The sequence below is a fragment of the Sphaerodactylus townsendi genome, linkage group LG06 (genome assembly GCF_021028975.2).
Source record: "Sphaerodactylus townsendi isolate TG3544 linkage group LG06, MPM_Stown_v2.3, whole genome shotgun sequence".
In the NCBI taxonomy this organism is placed as follows: Eukaryota; Metazoa; Chordata; class Lepidosauria; order Squamata; family Sphaerodactylidae; genus Sphaerodactylus; species Sphaerodactylus townsendi.
This window is the reverse complement of record NC_059430.1, coordinates 62308325-62315269: the sequence shown is the minus strand read 5'-3', so window position 1 is coordinate 62315269 and position 6945 is coordinate 62308325. Positions and strand designations below refer to the sequence as shown.

Genomic DNA, 6945 nt, shown 5'->3' with positions numbered 1-6945 from the left:
TATCAACATCGCTTTACATTATAAAGTCTATTTTCTAAAACAATCTAAAACCTAATGTTGAGAGTAGTATTGTGACATGAATGGACCACAGCTGGCTAGAAGAAATAACACACAATGTGTTCATTTTTATGTCTGAAACATTGGTATGTGCTTACATGGAAAACAAGGAGAAAATATTGGTTTGTATGATGGATTAGGCTTTAAAAGGTTTAATCTGAAAAAGTGCTGTTCAGCAAGAGCAGCAGCACTAAGTGTTAACCAGAAACCAACCTGATTGGCTGGCTGGCAGGCAGTAGCCAGGATCCACAGATAGGGTGGGCTGGCTGATATAAAAGCAGGAAAAGCCTGTCAGAGAGACAGATTAGGAGATTTGCGCAATTGAGAGATTTGAAAGCAGTTTGTGTGCTTGTATGACACACAGATTGTCAGTCCTCAGATTCAGGGTGGGAGTTTTAGTAGAATGTTCAGGTCTGTGTTGAAAAAGTTTACCCTAAACAGAGACACCTATGTGTATGTGAAGTTATCTGGAAACTGAAACAGCCATATTTAAGTGAAGCTATATCTTGTAACTGAAACATCCATTTAAGAGAAATTGCATTTGTTCTGTAACATCTAAGTAAATATTTGCCTAAAGAAACCAGAAATGCTTAAGTACCTCTCTGTAACAAAAACCTGAGAAGAAAGCTTGTAAAATAAAAATCTAGTTTTGTTTTATCTTTCAAAATCCTCTCTATGTTCCATATTGTTACTGCAGAATTGGTGGCAGCTTATTATTAGTCTTCCTGACAGGATTTTTGACTACATGGATTGTGTATGTGCATGAGTGGGGAGTGCTTAGGCTAAAGGCAGCTACCAAACATCCACCCCCAGCAACATGCTCCCCCCCCCGCACTTGGCCTCTGTCTCTCTTTAGGAAGTGGAAGGTGTTTCAGTTTGCAATCCTGATTTGTAAAGTAAATGTAAACCAGTTTGCCAATTAGAATAAAAAAGAAAAATGTAATTTGCAAAAAAAAATACTGGAAATAACTATTTAATCATAGGAGAAGGAGGGAGCACAGAAATGAGCCTTGGGTTTAATAGTAAACCATACCTTCACTATTTAAATATCCCAACATCAGATCCTCTGAAGATGCCAGCCACAGATGCAGGCGAAACGTCAGGAGAGAATGCTGCTAGAACACGGCCATACAGCCCGGAAACCACACAGCACCCAAGTGATTCCGGCCGTGAAAGCCTTCGACAATACTATTTAAATAACTGGCTGAACTTTATATATAACATCTCAAGATAACTGTAGAAGTGGCACACACAGGGAGTGCATTGTTGAATTTTTCACTGAAATTTTCACAATGAGAGACTGTGCAATAAGAAAAGACAGATTTCCAAGATCAAGTACAAATGGCTTAAAATATTTAATCTGGAAATATCTAATAGCACAGAAAAATAAACATAAGTTATCTGTGGGATGGGAATTAAACAGTGAAGCCTGACAAGCAATGTTTAGGTAATGCTCCTTTTGCTATCTAACGGCAATGACATTATGAGAAACTACTTAATTCCATCAGATTGTTCAGCTTTGTCATCTCAGTGCAGAGCTCAGTCAATTTAACTGTCAGCAAAAAACCAAACAGCTACATCAAAAATATTAGGATGACATTCTGCACTGAAAAATCAAAAGCAGGCATTATTTGCTGGTGTTGTAGCTTGCTGATGATGTGCTGCAATTCTAAGTATGGGAGATGAATTAATCAGCAGGGAAAGGTGACAATAACAGCTTTACATCAAAATATTTAGAAGGGACCCACATCATAAATCAAATCATCCAGTCCCTCAAGCAAAGTAATCCAAACTGTAGTACCCACATGCCCACATACTGGGACACAGCTGAGGACTGGTCAGACCAAATTGCTCCAGATGGATCATACAAGTAATCCATGCACGATGAAGAGAACTATGCAGATAACTATCTTTTGGCTAAGTGACAGGAACAAATTTGGAAACTGTATTTATTACAATCTAAATCTAAGAAATTAGGAATTTGATGATCAGTCATGGAAACAGCCCACAAAAGCATGAGAGACTGAAGCTACACTCAACTCCATGGCCCATTCTGCTCTGGCCTGTGCAGCGGTAGCACACCGGCATATATGATGCCGGTGGAACCCCAGGAGCATTTGAATGCTCCAGTGTGGGAAGTCCTAGAGCAGCTGCAGCTCACGGAGGTGCCTTCCCATGGAGGCATCTCCATTGTGCTTGTAAACTTACCTTCTTTTACCTGTGCAGCTCTGCAGGGACAAGGGGACATGCCCCCGTGGCCATGGCAATGCCTTGGGGTCGGAGGGCAGGAAGCATGTCCCCTCATCCCTGCAGAGCTGCGCTGGGAAGAGAAGGTAAGTTGGCAAACAAAATGGAGGCACCGAAAAGCAGCTCCTCCAACCCAGTGGCGCTCAACACCGGGTTCAAATGCTCTTTTTGAAAAGACTTGCTCATTGAGCGAGTTTCAAAAACACAATTTCCCTGCCTGTTGGGGAGATAAAGCATGGTGCTGCTTCATTGCAGAGGTGGCAGCCATGCAAACAACGTCCCTGGAACTGTGTTTTTACCATTCTAGGGGTGCTGTTTTTGGCCTGTGCAGAGTGTGCCCATGTACTGCAGACCAGCTTGGAGTCAGAGAAGCAACATCATCAGTTCCTCCTCTTCTTTTTCTAACATGAATTATTTGCATAGCTGTGAATATATATTAGGTACTTAACACTAATACCTTCCCTTCTATTTTTTTGTTTACTCAACTATCACTTTTTAACATCTCCTCTTCACAAACTTAAGGCAGTTTTTGATCCCCCCCCCTAAAATAAAACACAAATAAGTCCATATCAACAGCAATAACTTTAAATATTTTACCTTGTTCCATAGGCCAGTCATTGAATGAATACCTTTCATAATAAATATGATAAACATTTATTTCTAAAGGTGAGGAAGGGCATACTCAATGGTACATCTTCTCAAGAGGACTGGTGAAATTCTGAGGCTGCGGGATGAAGTTTCTGTTTCTTGCAGAAGTTTTCATCTCATGTAGTACAGGTACCCAGGACAAATCTCAACTGGACAGAATATTTATAAGGAGGTAGATGAATCATAGGCTTGGAGATAGCAAACAATAATCCTCAAATAATTTTATTGAACAGTGCAGTTGGCTCTGAATATAATCCTTTACCTTATTCAGAGCTGAAGAAGAGCCTAAAAAGATTGGAATGATCTAGCTGTCAAAATCTCCATCTCCATTTTTAGAAATTATAATCTAGAAAAAAATAGCAACCTGCTGAAGGATGGACCTTCACCCTAGGCGGGAATCCATTAATTCTGAAACATCCTTCCTTTATATAAAGGGTAAACAGAAAACCTGTTTCAAGTGCACATGCATATTAAAATAAATTATATTTATACCATAATTTTATTCACTGGTTAGCAGTGGTCAAATTCTTAACCCAATAGATTCTCAGTTTAATATATTTAAAAATCCATTTATTTTCACCTATGAATATGCATGTCTTACACTTGTAAATAATACAGCATTTTAGTGTTGGTTAAGAATAAACACAAAAGAAACAAATGATGAGAAGCATGTCATAGAATTTTGGCTAAACTTATGCCAAACTCATAAGTTCTACAAAATTACACATTAATACTTTGTACTATTCCAGGCAAAGTGTCAAATGCTGTGGTTTTCCACTACACATCCCTTTTAAAGCTGACCAGATACAATATTAACCCTTTTAAAATACTAAGGAACGTAACTGGTGCTACATCTAATTCCTCCTAATTAAAGTAATACATTTCCTTGTAAAATTTTGGATTATTGTGTGGCAGGATGATACGGTTAACTCCTCAAACTGATTTTTAATGCCATAATACAACAAATGTAATGAAATCATGAGACAATGTTGTTTGATGTGACAGGGAATAGTACCCTGGGCTGTTCATTCATCATGGAACCCAATTTATTTCTAATTAGACTTTGCCACTGTTACAATGAGTTGTAACAATGGGAATAGTTGTCAGTGGATTCTAACAATGGGAAGAGTTTCTCTCCCACCAGTAACAGTAGTTAGAAGTAACTTTATGTTGTCAATCCAATTATTTTCACTGGGTGAACTTCTGAAATGCAGTATAGATCTCTCTTTTTACCTTTTCTAAAACCAGCTTGCTTTTGTAGTATCTGTGTGAAGTGCCAAAAGAAAGTCTGCTCTTTATCCTAAATTTCAAGATCACATGATATATATTAAATGGCATATAAAAATTATACATTCTGTAATAACTTAGAAAAAAGATTTACAATTGCTTAAGGCATTTAAACATTAAATATTTTGTTAATGAAACAGCAGATCATCAAGATTAAAAATAAATACCAAAATAGAAGATAAAGAATGATTGGTTTAACAAAATGATTATAGAGTGGAAATTCCAAAGGAAGTAGCCAAGGAAAATATCAATGGATTTCAAATTTGAACCAAATTTTCTCTATAAAGAAACAGAATTGAGCAGACACCTATTTAAGCATCCAGATAGTAATATTTTTTTCAAGCAAGATATTTTTACAGTACCATAAAAGACACATCTGTATGACTACCATTCTGTATGACTACCATTACATCTCAGAAAAAAACATGCATCCCTGTCTATCTTCATAAAGGGACTAGTTACTGTCATGTAATATTTATTTTCTTTGTAGGACCTATTCTTAACAAATAAAAGTGTATACAAGGAAATCTTCTTGAAATTATACAAAACTGATATTTTAAAATAGCAGGGAGGGAAAATGATAATTGGCTTTTGACCATCCTTTATTTATCAGAAAGGAGTTGCAGTAGCTGGTTAGTCTTAGGGAAACATGTCCGACTAATGGAACATTCGTATATGAGTGACGTATTCAGATAATTACTTCTTGTCAACAATAATGCTTAACAATGGATATATATTTCCATTCCTATAAGAAAAGCAATTTCAGTATGTAGAAATATGTAATCCTATATTATCAGGATTAGAATACAAATCAAAAGACTGCTGTATCAGAAAAGAATTTCTGGAACAGTAACTTGATTAAATTAGGATGCAATCCCAACAGATATGGAACATTGGTAAAGTTCTGGAGGAAAAGTATCAGAACAGTTCAAAGACTGCTTTTGTAGAGATGAATTGTCACAAGTCTCAAGCCAGGATCCAACAGATTACTGCTTCTTCGGTGTCTCTTCAGCATCATCTCTTGACCTCCTTTGCCATATAATCCATTTATGTTTGTGGTATTTTTACAAATGTACACAATTCAGTCCATTGAAATCATTGAAATCAGGTGGCTATTTATTGCCGCTCATGTTCTCATTGAAATAATTTATATGGCCCAGTAGTTGCAAAAATAACTTCATTGATCATACTTGAATATTAAAACATCCTATGTGACTTTATTTGATGTTATAAGTCATGAGTTTGATTTGATTTGTCTTTTGCTATCAAGTTACCTGTAAAGATAAAAATATAAAAAGACAAGGTCAAATTTAGATGTGTTAAGCATTCCATTTATAATGTATAAACGTGTTTTCTAAGCCACTATGTAAGAAAGAAAGGATAGAGCAATAAGACTGTATATTCCAAGCATTTAGATCTAAGCATTTAGATCTGAATATTCCAAAATTAATTGTGTGATTAATTTCCCAACTGAGCTTAAACTGAAAACAGGAAATAGACAGGAATAAGTAAAGCATCTCAGTTGTTGAAGATGTCCTGTTTTCTCATTTCCTGACATTGTAAAATTACTGATTTCCATTTGATTATACCATTTATGGTAGATTCTGGTAAACTGAAAATTAGGGTCCGCTTATTGAAAAATTCTAGTATGTTTGTTTGGAATATTTCTCCCTAGAATTATAGAAGTCCATCTGAAAAATATCTTTAAGACTTATTTTTAATGAAGATGCATAGAATAAAAAAAATCAATTGGCAAATCACACTAATTAGTAGGGAAAATCATGATAATTTAGATGTCATATTTTACTCTCAATCCAGAAAGCAAAAATCTTTGGGAGAAGATAGAGAAAGGCTTGTTGGAGAAGAAAACACATCTGTATATGTAAAATATATTCATCCTCCACCCCTTTGTAGACACAGCAACTCTCAAAACTTCACTGCAGCACTGTCATCCACTCTTACATTAAAAACAAAAAGATCACAGAGAAAGAATTCTCGACAGAATATTTCACAGAAATTAACTTTTTCCTATACCTGATTTGGACTTAAAACATGAAAAGGAACAAAATCTGTCATATCAAACAAAAATCGCTTTTAAGGACTATTTCTGCTGTGTCCATGGAAACTATTAATAATCCTCTTACTTTCCAAAATAAGATTTTTATCAGATGATGCTATCCATTCTTCAGAGCACTGACCCAATGCCCTGGCTGTGATAGTGGTTTATCAAAGGATATATCAGATTTGAAGGGGTCTAACAGTGAACCATTTCATTGTCCTCAGCAAAACATCTGCATATAACACTTATCAGTTCTGCAGAATGGGAATGCTGCTATATTTGGAGATCCAGCCCATCTATAACAGTGGTTCTCAACCTGGGGGTCGAACGTCCCTTTCACAGGGGTCACCTAAGACTCTCTGCATCAGTGTTCTCCATCTGTAAAATGGATAAATGTTAGGGTTGGGGGTCACCAGAACATGAGGAACTGTATTAAAGGGTTGCGGCATTAGGAAGGTTGAGAACCACTGATCTATAATAATGTAGACATGTAGATAGGTAAAGAAAAGCAGCAGCAGCAAGATCATGTGGGAGGAACAGACATTGTTAGCCTATAGCTCTTGGCCATACAAAGGGTTTTTGTCATGGTTCTTGAAATAAGCAACGAGATTTGGAATTCCTGAAGAACTTATTTTAGATAAGGCCTC

The 6945-nt window shown here is 36.4% G+C and overlaps 1 protein-coding gene across 2 annotated transcripts in view; it reads right to left on the bottom strand.

Annotated features, from left to right (window-relative positions):
• Positions 1 to 3505: 3505 nt before the first annotated feature.
• TAFA2 (TAFA chemokine like family member 2) overlaps positions 3506 to 6945 on the bottom strand; it is a 212760-nt gene continuing 209320 nt past the window's right edge. For both annotated transcript variants that reach the window (XR_007244883.1, XR_007244884.1), the window contains one exon: positions 3506 to 5513. The gene's annotated coding sequence lies outside the window, so the exon portion shown is untranslated. The remainder of the gene's footprint in view (positions 5514 to 6945) is intronic.